Source organism: Geotrypetes seraphini, chromosome 1 (genome assembly GCF_902459505.1).
Source record: "Geotrypetes seraphini chromosome 1, aGeoSer1.1, whole genome shotgun sequence".
Lineage (NCBI taxonomy): Eukaryota > Metazoa > Chordata > Amphibia > Gymnophiona > Dermophiidae > Geotrypetes > Geotrypetes seraphini.
The window spans coordinates 65408628-65428596 of NC_047084.1; the positions used below are offsets into that span (position 1 = coordinate 65408628).

General features: G+C 41.7%; 1 protein-coding gene across 2 annotated transcripts in view; it reads left to right on the forward strand.

Moving 5' to 3' along the window:
- The first annotated feature begins 2019 nt into the window (after positions 1-2019).
- LIFR (LIF receptor subunit alpha) overlaps positions 2020-19969 on the forward strand; it is a 149954-nt gene continuing 132004 nt past the window's right edge. Inside the window, exon 1 of one of the 2 annotated variants that reach the window (XM_033932603.1) lies at positions 2020-2475. The gene's annotated coding sequence lies outside the window, so the exon portion shown is untranslated. The remainder of the gene's footprint in view (positions 2476-19969) is intronic. The other variant, XM_033932594.1, reaches the window with a different exon arrangement.

Sequence of the window (19969 nt, forward strand, 5' to 3'; positions counted from 1 at the left end):
TTCGGCTGACAAACGTACTTTATGCAGAAAACTCATAAAGATATTAAAAAGCGTAGGAGAAATGGAAGAGCCCTATGGCACACCACAGAAAGAAGCCCAGCTCATAGAAAAGGTTCCATCCTTCAGCACGCTATAATCCCTGTTTACTAAAAAAAAATTGTTAAACCAATTAAGTACAGAGCCACCTACACCCAACTCAATTTGTTGATCAGCAAAATATGATCCATTGAATCAAAAGCTGCACTGATATCGAATTGTAACAAAACAGATTGATAACTTTGACTCAACCATTGCTTAACTTTAGTTGTTAATGTTAGCAATAGCAACTCTGTACTGTGTTTGGGTCAAAACCCAAACTTTGTATCATGTAGACAGGAAAAACAATCAATGAATCTTGAAAGCTGCTTAGTCTGTGATGTCACCATTTTGTTGTTTAAGGAGTGATAACAACATTCCCCATTTCAAATGATAAAGACCCATCTGATAGCAGGTTGTTAAAGAAAAGTAACAACCATGAAATTATAGCATCTGGAATCTTAGAGAAAAGATATGAGGGACATTTATCTAAAACACAAGAATATGTAGAAAAGCTCTTTACCAGAGGATTTAAATCCTCAACAGTTATGGCATCAAATTTATCCCATACCTGATCTGCTCTAATTCCTGAAGTGGGAGTGTCTTGTTCCAATTTTCCAGTAGCAGGAACATATATTGGCGCTCTAGGTCTCAGTGTAATGTAGCACTGTCTTCTCATAGATGGGTTAGGGTCATTATGATTTGATAAGTTTCCCATACACGTTTTGAATAGAGAATGACACAGTGACAAAATTCATCACCGTTCCCATCCCCGCGGATAACCGCGGGAAATAACCCCATGTCATTTTCTAGTGTTTATTTCAACCTCAGTCCTTCTACACCAGCATTCTTCAAAGCAAAGCTTGTGGGTCAGTGGTTGTGGCCATTCATACTTTGATTCTTCCCTCTCTTCTTAAAGAATGACATGAAGATGGTTTCCCGCGGTTATCCGCGGGGACAGGAATGGTGATTAATTTTGACATTCTCTAGTTTTGAATGTCTTTTTGCAGGTTTTGTCTTATTTTGCAAAATGAACATAAGAGTTGTCATACTGGGGCAGGCTGGTCAATCAAGCACAGTATCCTGTTTCCAACCAGTGGCCAACCCAGATCCCAAGGAGTAAAATTGATTTTATGTTGCTTATTAATGGCTTATGGACTATCTTTTAGGAAATTATTCAAACCTTTTTTTTTTTTTAATCCTGCTAAGTTGCTTTTACCACATTATCTGGCAAATAATTCCAAAGTTTAATTACACATTGAGTGAAGAAATATTTTCTCTGGTTTGTTTTAAATCTTCTACTTAGTTACTTCATCACATGCCCCCTAGTCCTAGTATTTTTGGAAAGAATAGGACTCAGCCTAACCGAGAATGATATAGAGCCATGAATCCACACTTTTCATTTCATATCTTTGAAACAAAAAATGTCAAGAAAAGTGTGGAATAACTGGAGGGTTTCTTTTATGCATAGAAGCTACTGGTGTTTTATTGCTAATTTAAGGTGGGCAGAAAAGGAGGTTATGATGTGCAGAAATGTCTCCCCCACCGCTACATTCCTAGCTTGCCACCCCAAATATTTCTGCCTAGAGATGTCACTGACACTGTCTTGTATCCAAAGGAAAAGTAACACCAACAAATCAGCGTAGACCACTACATTAAAAGTGTCACGCAGCATAGTGCACTGGTCCACGTTTAAAGAATAACGCAAACACAAAGCTTGCAGCAAGTCCACCGCTGTGATTTTCACAAAAACAAATAAACTCATGTTCACAAATCAGTATGACCCAAATGAAATCCCAGTGCTTCCTTTCTGCTTTCCACATCTGCCTGTGAAGGCGTGTCATCGGTCTGGCAAACTCTAGCTTTAGGACTGGGCAGAAGACGTCCCGGACCCTCGCCTCGCACATAACCTCTGCGCGAGGCTAACTCACGCGTGACGTCAGAGCAGCGGACCAATGGGCTTGCAGCATGTGAGGGGAGGGTCTTGCGGTTGTTTTCTCCTCCTCGGCGGCGGGTTAGTGCTCGTGTGGGCTCGTGCCCGCTTTTCCCAGGAACTCCAAGTTAGGGCTCGGGGAGGTCCTGCACTCAGCTGATTCGCACGCGGGGTGGAATCGGTCTGAATGGAAGCCGCCGCGCGTCCGTGCGTCTGCGCGAGTCCTGGACGGTACTGAGGCGGTCGGGGCTGGTGGGCTATCGCTGCTGCTGAAGGGACCGGGGATTTTCACCGTCGAGGGATTAAACCTCCGGTCGTGCTGTAGATTTGGGAACCTGACCCGCGTTGCGGAGAAAAGCGCGAGTGTCGCCCGAATCGCTGGCTCTATAATGAGAAGGCGACCGAGCCGGACATCGCCCCCGCCCCTTTGCCGGATAGCGGATGGACCGCTGGGACTCGAGCTTTAGGTGAGATATTGGAAACGGTTTCTCTTTTGCTGCATTATTACTATAGAGTCTAGAAGACTTCCTCCTCCAAGCCCAGGCTCCAGCATTCATCGCCTGGAGAAAAAAAATTGTTATTGACATATACAGTGGGCGCGGGAGCTCGACATTCCTTTTCAGATCTCTTAAGCCAGGGGTGTCCAATGTTGGTCCTCGAGGGCCGCAATCCAGTCGGGTTTTCAGGATTTCCCCAATGAATATGCATGAGATCTATTTGCATGCACTGCTTTCAATGCATATTCATTGGGGAAATCCTGAAAACCCGACTGGATTGCGGCCCTCGAGGACCGACATTGGACACCCCTGTCTTAAGCAAATAATTTGACTTACAGCAAGCTCTACGTATCTGGTTCAGTGACATTTATCATTTAATTTGAACTGAACTGAATATATTTTTATGACCGGCTCTCTTGGGAGCTCAGACTTTCTGAGGTTTCATCAACAAGCGAAATTGTTTATTCACTAGCGTGAAAGTGCATTGAGTGTAGGTACAGGGGTTTTATTTTGGTTTTTAGCTTCTGCCGGTTTTTTGGTTCTTTAATAAACGACTCCAAATTAATATATTAAATAGTTTTGCCCCGAAACAAGTCACCTCGGGCTACGCAATCATAATAACCATTGTTTATATTAGAGGAATAAAGATGATGGTAGCGTGTTTGTGGACAGTAAACTAATTTCTTGTTTTGGTAATCCTAATAGATTTAACACTAATGAAATGAGTCTTTAAACTGTACTAAAAATATAATTTTGTTTCATATATGATTTTGATTTCAAAGAAAAATTATAGGTAAAAACTGAATGTAATTTGATTTTTCTTATTTCTTCTACATTTTGCATTGAACTGGTAAACTCTTTTGGAAATTAGTACTCCTATTTCAGATAAAAGGTTTCACCTGTAACCTTCGTTTTTATTATTGTTATTATTATTATGTTGCATTTAAGAGGACTATTATAGTTACAGTATAACAATACAGAGAAATTAGAGACACCAGCTTCTTAAAAGTTAGGGAAAAGGTTCAATGATATGCACAGAGTTTTGTGTACCAATGCATTTTCCACATTTTCTCTTTTAAAATTGTACTTAATTTCAAATATTAATTGCTTCGGCCTTAGAATCCAAGGTGATGTACAATAACATGAAATATTCTCTAGTGATATTGCATTATTTACTTGCTGCTTCTGGCCCACAGGTTGTTAAATAGTATATTATACATATACAACAAAATCTTATACAAGTGTTTGCACTGGTTAGCAGTTTTTAAAAAAATAAATTAAGTGGTATAGTTGGAGCAGCATTTTAACAGATCTACCAGTCCCTGCTTTGTGAAGCTTGCAGTCTGATAAAGAGACAATACATACAGGCCAGGGATGCCAAACTACAATTCTGAAGGGCTGCAAACTGGACACATTTTCAGGACATTCTTAATAACTATGCTTAAGAGATATTTGCATACAAAGGAGGCAACCTATACAAATATTTTTCATGAATATTGATTAGGTATTCATGAAGAATATTTGACTGGGTTGCAGCCCTCTAGAATTGCAGTTTTGATACCCTTGAAATAGGGGGGTCATACATAGCATGTCATGTTTATCTGCCTGTTACAGGGCCCATAGAACAGTAATGCTTAATTAAAATGCATACACGTAAGATGTATAGTGCCTTCATTGTGTGCAAGTATTTCATATTGCGTTATTAAAGGAACTTCATTGATTGCTTTTGATCCATCATGCCAAATTAAAATGTGTAGCTTTGACCTTCAAGGCACTAGGTGGAATCCACTCTCGGAATTTAAGAGACCATTAACTTGGTATCAATCCCCTTTGCATTTAAGGTCATTGCCAGGTGCCCCTAAAAATACTTTCACCGCCAAGCCTGAGAGTAGTAAGAACCAGATCCTCTTTGGACTCACTCCTCAACTGTGGAATGATCTGTCACAGTTTATTGGATTATAGGTTTAACTTTTATATGCCTCCTGAAAACCGTTTTATTTTCAGTTAATTATATTTTATTTTACGCTGTAAGCAATTATGTCTGCTATTCTTATCGGTTACAGACATTCTTTTTTTAAAGATTTGATTACTTATTTTTCCCAAATCTGAGCTCAAGGTCAGTTAACATTTTTTTACATGGAGGCAAGGAGATACACTAGGAGAAAAACAGAAATTTGGCAGGTTTTTTCTCGTTGGCAGATAACTATAACTGCTAAGTTACTTTTGCATTTACTGAGCAGTTTGAGCTAAGATGTGGCTAGTAGGCTTTGAGATCTAATCATAGGATTCTCCCCGATTGATGCTTTAAACCTGTTGATCTAAAGTTATTTTTTTCTCATGGCAAATATTAGTTTAATGCATAAATAAAATTACTTTTTCCATTGTATTTTTGCTTTTGGTTGGTTATAAATGTTTTAATGTGTTAAGGGGTCCTTTTACTAAAGCGGTTAACAGACTGAGTTAGACCACATTAAGGGGCTTTGCAGTAGTTTGCCCATTTCCAAGCATTAATCCACGTTACAGAATTTTTCTAATATTTTCTGTTGGAATGGCATGGACAGAGAATGGGTATGGAAGTATTAACAGGTGAGCATGTTATTCTTACATCTGGCTAATGCAGAACTACTACCATTAAATAGGAGCGGTAATTGGTCCCGAGTTCTTAGTAGGAACTGTGCGCTGATGGAAACATTAACATGCAACCTCCAATAAAAATAGTAGGAATGCCTTGAAAAAATGCATACAATTGCAGTAGCTAAGGCAAGATAAAATATTGTGGTAAATTAGAGCTGTACCAAATAACACATTTTTCTATTCGACTGAACACAAATACTGAATATGAATAATGGGCATTGAGTTTTAACAAAAGAAATAATAAAAGAAGCAATGTGAAATCGGAGATCATGTATTTCTGTAAGATTTAGCACAGTCGAACCCTGAATTATTCATATTCTTTATTTAAATCACTATTCGACCAAATATGAATACGTATTCAGGATACTATTCAAGGCTGAATCGAATATGAACATTTGGTATAGCCCTTGACAGTGTTTCTCAAGCTGATCTTGGTGTACCTCCTAACCAGTCTGTTTTTTTAGGCAATAACAATAAATATTTATGAGAGATATTTGGAGATCTTCTTTAATGCATATTCATTAAGGATATCCTGAACAGTGGTCTGGCTAGAAGGTGCTCCAGGATCAGCCTGAGAAACACTGTCCCAGAGAGGAGATACTAGGCAGGATGGTGGGGCACTCAGGCCCACATTTTGTAACCAGTGACGTTGTCAGCGGCTGCTTAATCATGTGATGGCGCCAGATGTAGAATTGCGCCTCCAGCAAAGGTAGGTAGGCCAGGGTTTTCCTGGCCTAGATTTCTGGTGCGTACCAATGATGTAAATTACACCTCAATAGGTGCTTTAGGCCGCCTAACACCACTTCTGACACAAATTTTTTTTTAGGCACCTTGAAATTCAGTTAAAAATGTCATTTCAAAGGTGTTTTTTTAGTAAGTTCGGGCACCTACCTGAACCTAAAGAATCGGCACCATTTAGAGAATCCGGGCCTCGGTTCTTTATAGGGTAGTGTACAAGCAATCTAAGAGAGAGACATGGAAAGAAGACTGACTAATTCCCTGGACTGTGCTTCCCCTTCTAAAATAAAGATTTGGCAGGTTGAACTAGATTTTAAGCTGCCAACTCTTTAAGTTTGAAAAACTGCCAAATCTGGACTTGCTTAGTGTATCACTTACAAGCTTTTGAGAGTTATTCTTTCTTCATCAGGTTAGTGAAGAAATAGCACAGTTACACTGGTTTTGACAGTACAGCTTCATTTAGGTCTTAGGCTGTCTGTATATGCTATTTTAGCTAAGTAAAAGAAGATGGGAGATAGACAGAGGTCATGAGGTAGTAACATTTTACACTTGAAAGCTATGGGGCTCATAATAACAATTTTAAAAAAACATCTAAAAAGTGGCCTAAATGGGTACTTGGATGATAAAAAGCCTGATCGTCCAAGTACCCATAATCAAAGCTGGTTTTAGACGTATCTAAAACCAGCTTAGGCCTTTCCCCTGCCTCTAAACACACAGAGAGAAAAGAGGCGTTTTTAGAGGAGGGGAAAGGGCGGGCGTTGGGTGGGAGGTGGGCCGACTTAGACCTAGGCGTGCAGCAGGTATAACCAAAACTTTAGGCAGGTTGCCTAGTCAGCACTTATATGTTTTGACTTAGACCAAGTCAAAACAGGCATAAGTGCCGGAAAAGGGCCGCTGAGCTGATTGTGGCTGCTGTGATCAGCTCAGCGGCCCCAGCAACCTGCCTACCCCCTGCAGCAATGATCGCGGCAGGAGAGATGGCTCATCTCCCCTGCCGCGATCCACCCTTCCTCCCCCCCCGACAATGATCAGGGCAGGAGGGAACCCAAGCCCTCTTGTCCCGCGGCACCCCCGAACTCCCCGACAGGATTGGGGCAGGAGGGAGCCCAAGCCCTCCTGCCCCCGCGGCAGCCTCGAACCTCCGATGAAGATCAGGGCAAGAGAGAGCCCAAGCCCTCTTGCCCCGCAGCACCTCCAAACTTCCCGACAGGATCGGGGCAGGAGGGAGCCATGACTATTTCGTTCTAATTATTTCTGACAGATATCTATTATTTATGAGAGAGTGGGTGAATTTTATTTGTTATGAATGAATTGACTTGTTTATTTAATTCAGTTATGATAAATCGGAGGTTTTAATTTTACTTTATTGATTGGTAAGACTTATACATATTATCTAGGGGTGTTGAGTAATTTTAAACAAAATGCACATTGAATGTTATATTATTCAAATATCAAAATTCTGTATTGTTCAAAGAATTATTTTAATTTAAACTGCTAGAGGGGCTAAATGAATTATATTGAATATTTCATGCTTAATAATATAGTCATTTAATATAGTTGGGAATCATAATTTATTGTATTTATAAAATGGGGAGGATAAATTATTGGGAAGATTTAGGATGCCTGGGAGAGGGTAGCAAGTGGTAGTCAGTATGCGCACACCCAAGTTTTTGAGATACTTAATGGGATTGGGGAGGGAGGGCTTTTAGTTTAGAATTCTGGATGTGTGTGTAAAAATTAGTTATAATTTCAGCAAAAAAGAAGTTATATTTTCATTTGATAGTACCTATATATAAGGAAATGGCTTTAAAATTATACTCATTAAACGTAAATGGACTCAATCACCCTATCAAAAGGAAAAAGGCTCTTAATTTTTTGAAAAGTCAGCCAGCAGATATTTGTTTTATTCAGGAAACTCATGTATCCGCTGTGGAGGCGGCCAAATTGGAGGGAGGATGGATAAAACATTTTTTTGCCCCAGCAGTAGGTAAAAAGGCAGTGGTGGCAATTCTGATTAACAAGACTGTCTCTGCTAACTTCGATAACTTTTGAGCTGATCCATTGGGTAGATGGCTCTATGTAAATATGGCTTCAGGAAAAGATACTGTGACACTTTTTAATATGTGTGCACCAAATACTAATCAGGCAGATTTCTTTAAAACACTCATACAAATTATTCTATCACTGGTTATGACTAATTTAATTGTAGTCAGAGATTTAAATTCTGTCATGGATCCAATAATTGATAAACAACCGAGTAGACAAATAAAATCATTAGGTCTGGATAATCTGGTACATACATGTGGTTTAAAGGATATATAGCAGATTTTTTATTTTAATGCTAGGGAATTTTCCTTTTCCCAAGTTCATAAATCGTTTTCAAGAATTTATTATTTTTTGTTTCGGATTATTTAATTCAAAATGTCACAGAGGATAGCATAGATCCAATCATTTTGTCAGATCATGCTGGAATTTGGATAGAATATCAGTTTACTGAAGAAGATTCTAATAAACCTGTTTGGAGGTTTAATAATGCAATGCTTGCAGATTCAAACTTTCTTGAGGAAATTCAAATAAAAATGAATGAATATTTTCAATTTAACACCTCAGAGGAAATCTCTTTGGAAATTATTTGGGATGCTTTCAAAGCTACTATGAGAGGGCAAATAATTTCGTGTTCAGCACATATTAGGAAACTGCTAAAATTAGAAATTTCCAATTTGGAACAAACTATTTTGACTTTAGAGTCACAATTGGCCTCGAAATGGGAACAAGACACTTTGAATGCTTTATTGAAAGCTAAATACAAATATAATGAGATTTCCTCACAATTGGCTAGGAAAGATTTGTTTTCTCAGCAGGCTCCGTATTATGGAAACTCGGATAAAGCGGGACGATTATTGGCTAATTATCTTAAAGCAAAAAGAAAAGTAAATATTATGGCCATTACAGATTAAAAAGATAACATTCATACCCATATTGGTGATGTTTTGAAACAATTTTTGGACTATTTTAAGGCTTTATATTCTTCTGAGCTTTATTCAGATAAAGAACATGACAGTAGAGAATTTTTAAATTCAATAAATGGGCCGAAAATTCTCGAGCATAGAAAGGAAAAACTTGAAGCGCCTGTATCAACTACAGAACTCCAGGCAGCATTGAAGTCTCTCAGGGCTGGATCCGCCTCGGGCAGTGATGGTTTCACAGTGGAGTTTTTCAAATCTTTTCAAAATTTACTATTAACTCATCTTTTAAATTTATATCAATCACAACCGACTAAGGATTGTATATCAGGTACTATGACGGAATCGTTAACCATTGTTTTGCCATAGCCAAACTGAGATCCCATGTTGGTTTCAAACTACAGGCCTATTTCTTTAATGTGGATGTGAAAATCCTGGCTAAGTTATTGGCTTTAAGATTAGTCAAGGCTCTCCCTTATATGATTGGTATGAACCAAACGGGTTTCTTTGCTCAAAGACATTCTTCAAATAATACCAGATTGGAATTTCATGTGCTAAATTTAGCAAAAACAATGGATCATCTGGCCTTCTCTGTTTCTTTGGATGCAGAGAAGGCCTTTGATCGTGTAGAATGGACTTTCATGTATCGAGCAATGGATTGGTTTGGAATGGGATCCGGATTTATTCAAATGATTCAAACTTTGTATAGTTCCCCTTCTCCCAGATTATATATTAATAATATATTTTCAGAGCGTTTTTGTCTGAAGAGGGGAGTTAAACAAGGATGTCTATTATCTCCTTTGCTTTTTGATATTGTTTTGGAACCCTTGTTATTGGCCACTCCACAGGTAAAGGAGATACAGAAAATTCCATATGCAAGTCGAGATTATAAGGTTTTGGTCTATGCAGATGATATGTTGCTTCATTTGAAGAATCCTGAATGTACCATACCACATTTACTGGAATTGATTGGTCGATTTGGCAAATTTTCTGGTTACAAAATAAATTGGAGCAAATCAGAGGTTCTTCCACTAACTGTGCATTATGTAAAAGGTTTAATTGATCCATTCCCATTTCTTTGGAAGGAAGAGGGAATAAAATATTTGGGTATTATGATTCAAAGAACTTTGTAAGACACAATGACAGTAAATGAAGAGTCTTTATTGCTAAAAGTCAAAGAAATGTGTGAGCATTGGAACCCACTACATCTTTCTTGGTGGGGGAGATGATTTTGCCTGTGGTTTGTTACCAAATGAGTATGTTACCAGTTTATTTTCAAAGTTCCTTTTATAAGAATTTAAATGGGATTCTTACAAAATTTATTTGGCTGTGTAAAACTGCTAGAATAGCCTTAGTATCTTTGCAAAAACCACAAGGTGGGGGAGTAAATTTTCAAAATTTTTATAGGTATCAAGCCTTCATTCTGCGTCAGGGTATGTATTGGATCCTTCCTGAACTTGTGGAGAATCTTCCGGATTGGCTGATCTTAGAGAGTCATCTCATGTCCCCATTATATTTGAGTCACAATGTGTAGATTAAGTGGAGAAGTATGTTCTATCGTAACGTAAAAGACTAGGAAGTCAAAGTAATTGAATACTATATAGCTGGATAAGACTTCTCAATACAAAAGTAGATAAATGAAATGTATATCTGGCTTATGAAATAAATTAATTAGATTTTCACATACACTCAGAATTGTGAGATTTGACCAAGAGCCGTAGCTCCTATAGCCAAACCCACCGCCCCATCACTGTGTATGACTTTTTGAAAAAATTTAAAGTGAAAGTGCTATTCAAACAATGAAACTATTTTTCAATGGCAAAAGAAAGGAAGAAATTCCCACTTAGCTTTCAAGTATTTCAACAGGTCCCGACATGGACCATGTTTCGAAGTTCTTTTTCAAGGAACCCAAAGGTGGTGTAAAACTGCTCAAATGCCAAAGAACTGATAGTGGTGTGATTCGGGCAAAGAATCTTGTAATCATATATATAACGTGGAATGGAGAGATTTTCTTTACTGCAGAGTGGAACTATACAGTGTTTATTCCACTTGACTGGGTAGAAATAAATTAGAAAATAAAACCAAATCAAAAAAGGCAATACTTTTTTTAAGTGGTCTTTTATTAATGATTAGCGCGCGTTGTCTGCCCCAGAACCCATTTTATTATTTTGGGCACTGCTGCAGATAGTGTGCTAATGTTTAGAAAAGACCCCATAAATTAATCCAACAAGTTAATCCTTATGTTTTCTTTTTCTTTCATTTGTTAACCTTTTGATTTTGTTATCTGGGTCAAAGTATTAAAGGTAGAAGTGGGCCATAAATCACACTGAAAGCTGCATGCATTATTGCTTGTAAAAACACTTAAGGCAAAAAGGAATAGTTGCCTGAATTTTTCAACTTAATTTTGAACATTGGAATAAATTGAATGATATCAGATTGTGGCATGATAAAGTTACAGATATAAAGTCATGTAGGTTGATTCTGCCCCCTTTCCTTCCATAAAAAAATCATTCAACTTGAGCTTTCTTTGGTACAATGCTATTAATACACCCCAGATGCTTTTATTCAACTTGAGCTTTGTCAGAATTGTTATTAGAAAAGCAATTAATCTGGTGCGATCCTTACTGCAGCTACAGAAATTAGTGGTGCATAGAATTGGTGGATTGTTTACACTTGGATGGCAGGGAAAGTTTGCTGGTTATGAATTAAGTTCCAGTGATAGTTTCCTTGTGTGGTAAGGCGTGGGAGTAAATATATTCAGTGAACGTTTCCTTGTTGTGTCGGAATTTTGCCTTCTGGTTTTCACTTAAGTGAATTAAGAGTACCACTTATAAGTTTAGGTGAATACATGCTCATTCATTGACTGTATCCTGTATCTTTACCGTTATACTGACTGATTTGCATGCAGGACTCCTGGTTGTCTGCTGTTTTGCAGGTATGGTAAGGCTACATAGCTCAATCCTTTGTGCATACTTTTAATTGCCTCCCTGTGTCTCTCCCTCCCATCCAGTTCTGAGTTTAGAAGGAAGGTCTGTGGCACAGTAATGTCTCGGGCTACTTCCTCAGCTGCTAGGGCTAGTGTCCTGCTTCAAATTGTTCAAGATGTAGCCATGCACTGTACGGAAGGTGCTGAAAAGTTCTTTCAGGCCAACCAAGAAGGGAATGACGTGGAGCCATAAAACTTATAAGATATTCCACATAGTCACCCCTAAGTTCTACACACGAAGCACATTTTGTCTGAAGTTTCTGTAACCCTTCCAAAAAATACTCTTATCTTGTCACTGAAATACTCCTCCACTGCTGCAATCACCTCACAATCACTCAAAAATATTCGCCCTTTCAAACTCTTTTTAAGGGTTGGAAACAGAAATTATTCCTATGGAGCAAGATCTGGTGAGCAGGGTGGATGGTCTATGCACTGAAACACTAACTGTATCAAGACATCCATTGTTTTTCCAGTCTTGTAAACATATGCATTGTCTTGCAAAAAAAGAGAACTCCTTTCTGCAGCTTCCCTCTCCTTTTTTCTTGCAATGCCTCCTTTAATTGGCATAGCAAGTTACAGTAGTATTTTGCATTAACTTTTTGTCCTCTTGGAAGATAAGTCATTTATTACAACACCTTCCTGATCCCAAAACACTATTTCTATGACCTTTCCTGCTGACTTTTGTGTCATGAAATTCCTTGGCCCTGGAGAACCTGAGTAACATAGAAATAGACGGCAGATAAGGGCCACGGCCCATCTAGTCTGCCCACCCCAATGACCCTCCCCTACCTTTCTCTGTGAATAGATCCCACGTGTCTATCCCATTTGGCCTTAAAATCAGGCACGCTGCTGGCCTCAATAACCTGAAGTGGAAGCCTATTCCAGCGATCAACCACCCTTTCAGTGAAAAAGAATTTCCTGGTGTCCCCGTGCAGTTTCCCGCCCCTGATTTTCCACGGATGCCCCCTTGTTGCCGCGGGACCCTTGAAAAAGAAGATATCTTCTTCTACCTCGATGCGGCCCGTGAGATACTTGAATGTCTCGATCATGTCACCCCCCTCTCTCTGCGTTCCTCGAGTGAGTATTGCCATTGTATGGAATATTGTTTTGTCTCAGGATCATAGTGGTGTAACTAGTCATTCCAAAATGTTGGCATCAGCTTGCTAAAAATGCTGCAAAATCAATTTGGAAGTGTCCATTCAATGTCGTTTCGCATCAGCATTCAAACATTTAGGCACCTACTTGGCTGACAGTTTCTGCATATCCAGGTGCTCTTGGATTATACATCCAACACTTTCCCTTGTATATCTGTAGATCTCAGCAATTGTTCTAGCCAATATTCACAGATCTGACAAAATCAGGTCATGGACATGGTTACCAATTTCAGGAGTTGACATCGTTTGAGGCCTCCCAGACCTTGCTGCATCGTCGGTCTCAATCTCCATGCTGAATGTTTGCACACCACTTCTTCACTGTGGAGTATGATGGGTGTTTATCACTCAATATTTGTATCATACATTCATCGATTTCCTTTGGGGTTTTCCTCTGCAGGAATAGGAACTTCTTGATGGCATGGAGTTCCACACTTGAAAATTCCACACTTTTCATTGACATGGTTCAATCAATGATATGAAACAATGTCAAAACATAGCATTATGATTATGCAAATTGGCACTTTGCAAAATGAAATAACACTTTTCAGCTACAGTGTCAAAATAGCACTCATAATTTAGGAAGTTAGTTGGGCTGAGAATTTTTCAGCACCCCCTGATATGGTTCAAAGTGCAGCAAAGCAGCAGAGAAGGAAGAGGATCTGAACTGAGGTGCTGCACTGTTGGCTCTGAGCCAGGATGGGGCTTATATACCCTAGGTGCAAAGGAAAGAAGCGGGCAGGGGGAGAATGAGATGTTATTGGATGAGATGCAGGGGATGAGAGTGAGATAAGTTATCAGTGTGGGAGAGTGGTCTTCCCTCTCTGTTCCTGATCCAAGATCCCCCTTTCTCTGTTCTTGTAATCCTTGTGTTTCCTGATTCCCCCTTTCATTTCCTAGCTGTGTTCTGTTTCATAAATCTTGTGTCTACTTTCCTTCTCAGCAGTAATCACGAAGATCAACTCCTACACAACCTAAAGAACTGAAAACATTGACCAGAATACTTTAAATGTTACTTGTGTATTTTGCGTAATAAAAATAATCTATGCAAATATACAACACACTGCTACAGAATTTGAGAGATTTGCCATAGGACTTTCAAACGCTTGCAACAACTCAAGGGTAGATTCATCAGCAAGAAACTTGAAGCTGTGGTTATAGGACAATCTAAAAAAAGACTTGAATGTTTTTCTCTCTGTGCTGCATGGGCTCTTAGGGCATTGTATTACTAAGAATAAGCATACAGCCAGGGCAGAATTAACCCTCTGTTAGGCCCCCGGTGAACAAATGGCATTGGACCCCCCTCCCCCATTGTAATATAAAATATTTTGTAAACTCTCACAAATGGGATTTGTGTGGTCCTGACTACAGAGAAAAGTCAACAGAGGAGGAGGTAATAGGTAGAGAAGTACTGCTTGCCAACTCTTTCTGCCAACTGGAAGACAATGCATAGGGTGTGGGAGAACAAACAGACTTCTATGGGTAGTGGCAGTGCCCTGACCCACCTCCGCTCTTCTTTCTTGCAGCAGATGACTTGCCAGGGCAAACACAGACACACATGTAAATAATCAGGCTAGGTTTATTATGCCTACTGATTTCTAGGCTAAGACCTTTTGCACATTTTCAGTTCCTAACACCAAAGATCCTGATGCTGTTTCAGCTGGTTTTATTTTCTTTCTTCTGCTGCCGCTAGTGACCCAGTGCACTTTCCCTGCACTCATTTCACTTGAATGTACTTTCCCTCGGGATTAAGGTCAGCATTAGCAAATCTCAGGAGGAGCTGTTTTCTTAAGCACACTCTGTTAGGATTGCATAGACTTCTTATAGCATCAGGATGACACAGTTCCTCTGTATAGTGGTAGAATTGAAGATCCCAGACCTTTAGGCAGCATGACTTCATTTTTATACATTATGTGAAAATTCACAAAGCCAGCCAGTCTCCCTTTTTCTGTAGCCTGAAGGCAGTGACAGGCAGTAGGTAGCAGCACCAACCCATTTTTTTGTTTCAAAGCAAATGCAAGGAAGTTTTTTTTCACCCAAAGGGTAGTGGACACTTGGAATGCGCTACCGGAGGAAGTGATCAGACAGAATACGGTACAAGGATTCAAAGAGGGATTGGATGGATTCCTGAGGGATAAAGGGATCATGGGATACTGAGGGAGGAGCTGGGAGGTAACACAAGTATAGGAAGTAAATCAGGTAATGAGTATTAACTAACCTGGTCGTGCATGTGCAAGACCGGAGGGCTAGGACTTCGATAGGAAGGCAGGACTTAAATGGGAAACCAAGGTGGCAAGGGAGCCCCTTCTGATGATTCAGACAGGTCTTGACCTGTTTTGGGCCGCCGCGGGAGCGGACTGCTGGGCGGGATGGACCTGTGGTCTGACCCAGCGGAGGCACTGCTTATGTTCTTATGTTAAAGCCTTAAGCACTGCTCAAATTAGGTGATTTTGCAAGCTGAATTATTGAGTGTTGGAAGGTTTTCGACAAACATTTGTTTTTCTGTTTTGGCAAGAATGTGGTAGTTATTGCAAACCTTTTCATAAAGGTGGTCAATAAATAAATAAACCTGGCATGGTATTTCTGGAGGTAGAATGCTGAGCAGGAATACAAAGACTGCAGATAAGGTATTGTAAGGGGGGTTTTCTGTTTTACATGCAGAAAAGGGGTTCCATAAAATTGCATGACCATGTAAAATGGGGATAGTTTGGATAAAGTGAAGGTAGAGTTGTGGCTTACATGTGTTTTTTTTATCACACACACATAAGCACAAACAATTGCACATTGTTCAGAGCAGGTAAGTCTTGTGTGTTATCAGGGCTGGTCTGGCTGCTTATTTCTTAAACGCACAAGTGCTTATGTTGCCAACATAAAAAAAAAAAATATCCAAAACACCTTATTAAGAAATATAAATACTGTTACTATATACTGTGAAAAAAAATCTATATATTTTTTAAAAATACATATAAATAGGACCATCAACAGAGGCAATCAACTTCCCACGTGTATCCATTGCTCATTCTGTAAGTGTCCTCATTGGTCTATATGTCTTTTTGTCTTTCATTGCACAAATAATTATTCTTCAATCATGAACTGCTTAAAATGTTGTGACTTACCTTGAAGGTAGCATCCATGAGATCATGGTTTGAGTGCTAGCTCTGCTTCAGGGTGTAGCGTTCAAGTCTTAACTGGTTGCCGCTTTAATACGATGCAATCCCAGATCAGGTGTCATATTGTAAGAGGAGTTAAACCTCTCTAGGCAGATTCAAATGCAGATACTTTTCCTGTTTTTCTGAAATATACTTTATTGAGTAAATATACCAGATACTCACAGTTGTGGAGTTTCTCGGAGGATAGATGGAAAGGACCCTCTGGGTACAGCTTCTTTATTCAGTATGATGTAAGATGATATGGTTAGATGAACAGAGGGAAGGGGAGAAGCAAATGCTGAAAGTCCGAGAACCAAAGAGGGTAACAGGTTGATTTTTATGAAAGGTCTGTTGGAATGAGAGCGAGAGAGCCAGAGAGGTGAAAACGGTGTTCCTCTAAACCAGACACGTCAAACTCTGGCCCGCCGACAGGTACAAGCGTCAGCATCTTGCTCATATCATTTAGGAAAAGAGTGCAATGTGACAACGCTTTGTATTCTGGGGTTGATCTCACAGTCGTAGTCTCGCATGAAAAGCGTCAGTGCAGGTATCTGTGCTTGGTAGGTCTTTGCTTTATACTGTTCGGGACAACACAACGGAAAGTGACGGAAAAGTTGGTTGGGCTGGGGCGTGTGTGGTTCAACCCGATGCACTCAAGTTCTTGCTATTTGGAAACAGCAATGTTGGGAAAGGACAGATCCTGGAGAGCCTTCAGGAGGGCACATAGGAGTCCCCTCTATGCCAGTAATGGTAAGAAATTTAAGCGGGAAGGGGAAAGTGGCAATCCTAAAGGCTGGTAAGTTTAAGGTTATTTTTAGGGAATTAGTGATTCGTCTCACGGGGATAGAACTCTGACTGAGCACTGGCAGTAGGGTTCAGCATAAACTATTTTTTCTTTCTGTTCTCTGGTGTTTCTTTTCTAAATGCCAGTATTTGCTCCCATCTGAGATTGGTTTTAATGTATTAGCCAACAAAGCACATACAAAATACAGAAGACAACCAGAGCCTGGAACCACAACATGATTTGAATAATGATTAGACAACAAAAGGTAGAAAAAATAATTTTATTTTCTGTTTTGTGATTACAATATGTCAGATTTGAAATGTGTATCAGGCCAGAGGTGGTGTTAGACAGTAGGCGTGAACTAGGACCTAAAAGAGAGAGGAAAAGTCTTTTTTAAATTTATTTTGTTTATATCACAGAGCCGGTGTGGGGTTGTTGAGGTTGTAACACTATACTTCTACTAAGACTAAGGGATCCTTTTATTAAGGTGTGCATTTAGCGCGCGCTAATTCAGTTAGCGTACCTTAATAAAAGGACCCCTTAAGTATCTTAATAAAAAATTTGGACCGCGACTTAGCCTATATTTTGGATTTCGGCCCCTTATGTGATTGAGTTTGACACCTTTGTTCTAAACAAAGAGAAGCATCAGGGTGGTCCAAACTGCCATGCGGCCATAAACCATGTGGCCAGATGTGTGGTTAGAGGTGAGCTCCAGCAGAGGGAAAACAGCAAGACATCTGAGGCACATAGGAACAGCAGGAAGCCCACCAGAAAAAAGGAGGGGGGCACTCGAGAGAGACCAATCAGAGCTAAAGATAGCCAGGAAGTAAAAAAACAAGCAAAGAGAGTCCAAGTTTAGCTGAGAAGGAATGAAGACCAATGGAAATACAGTTTATCCCAGGACAAGCAGGCATGATATTCTCACACATGACGTCACCCATGATATTCTCACACATGGGTGACGTCATCTACGGAGCCCCAGCGCGGACAGCTTTTTCAGCAAACTTGCTAGAAGTTTCAAGTTTGCACACTGCACCACGCATGTGCTAGCCTTCTCGCCACTAGAGGGCGCATCCCCACCTCGTGGTCCTCAGTTCATTTTCATCCGCGGAGCCAGAAGCCCTGTGGATAAAATTGTGCTACTTTTGCCTTCTGTCGCCGCGGCTGTGTTCGGATATTCGACGCGGTCGCTGCGCTACGTTTATTTTCTTTCTTTGTTTTCTTTAATTCTCAAAAAAAAAAAAAAAAAAAATATTTCATTTTGATTTCGCTCCGGGGGCTCCCGGTAGCCGTGGCCGAGGAACCTCGTTTGTTCCCGGCCTTGTTTTGGGCCCATGTCCCGGCCCGTAACGGGTTTTAAGAAGTGTGGTAAGTGTGATAGACTTTTGTCCATCACTGACCCTCACAGGTGTTGTATTCGGTGTTTGGGGCCCCATCACCCGACAGCATCGTGCCCTAAGTGTGCCACCTTCCAGAAACGGGCCCTTACTCGTTGCAAGGCCCGCATGGCTGATCTCTTTGCCGTCGATACCCCGACGGGGAAGGCCTCGAGCTCGGCCCCGGCCTCGACCTCGGCCTCGACATCGGACCCCTCGGCTCCCGCGAAGACGGTTGCCTCGCAGAAGCAAGCCCCGGGTAAGTCTCCACTTCCTTCCTCAGTTCCATCTAACAGGAAGCCATCCTCGGGCTCGTCGTCGGCGGGACCGTCGACCTCGACCCAGCCCAAGGTGTCGAAGGGGTTAGCCCCGAGGGAATACTCGAAACCGAGGTCGCCCTCTGCGGAGCGCCCCCAGGTGCTGCCTCCGGGTCTCACTATCCCGGCGTTCCAGGAGTTGCTTCGCGCTTTGATCTCCTCGGAGCTCTCCGGGGCCATTGAGACCTTGCAGCAGGCTTCGGCCTCGCCTTCGGTCTCTGGGGCCCCGCAGTTGGTGACCTCGGCCTCGGGCACCGGCCTCTCAGCGGCCGAAGCTCCCTCGGCCTCGACCTCGACGCTTCCCTCGGATCCGACCCCGGTGAGACAGCCCGAGGTCAGTGTGCGATCCCGAGACAAGCAGCGCCGGGTACGCCGGATCTCCTCCTCCTCGTCCCCGAGGTCGTCACGGGGCTCCTCGCCCTCGAGTAAGCCTCGGGCGAAGCACCGCCTTAAAAAGGCTAAGCGGTCTCGAGCCTCGCCTCTGAGGAGTCGTCGTTCGACCCCGCCCGAGACCGGAGCCTTGCGTGTCGAGGAACTCCGCCTCGACAACAAAGATCTTTTACGGTCTCCGATCAGGGAGAGTTCCCGTGCCTCCTCACCGAGGCGGAAGGGACGGGCCTCCATACCCCGTACCCCGGGGGGTTCCCCGCGGGGGTCTCTTCGCCGGACGGTGTCCCCGACTCCTTCGAGGTCACGGGAGCGTGCCTCTTGGGGTTCGGAGTCCGGGGGACAGTTCGGGTATTCTCGCCAGGCCTCTCCTTTCGGCTCAGTTGAGAAGTCTCGGTCACCCTCCCCGCCCGCACGGACATCTTCTTTTTCAAAGTTTGTCCATGACATGGCGAAGGCTTTGGGGGTGGACCTGTCGGCAGGGTCACACTATACCACAGAATTTTTGGAGGAACAGGATTCTCCTGCTCCTCAGCGGGAATCCCCCCGCCTCCCGCTTCACAAGGTCCTCCTTCAAACCTTGCTACGGAACCTTGAGACCCCTCTTACAGTGGCGGTAGTGCCCACCAAGATGGAATCCAAATACCGGACCCTTCCCCCTAAAGGGTTTGACAAGGGGCAACTCTCCCATCAGTCGCTCTTGGTGGAGTCGGCTCTTAAGCGCACGCAGCCTTCTAGAGTCTCGGCCGCTGTCCCCCCGGGCAGAGAGGGTCGGACCCTAGATAAATTCGGCCGTCGTCTGTACGCGAATTCCCAGATGGCCACAAGGGTCCTCAACTATGCTTTCGCCTACTCTTCCTACCTCAGGTCCATGGTCAAGGATCTGCCGGATTTTCAGGGGGTGATTCCGGAGTCGCACAAGGATAAATTTGCCACCTTTGCGTCGAACCTGTCCCAGCTCAGATTCTATCTGTTTCAT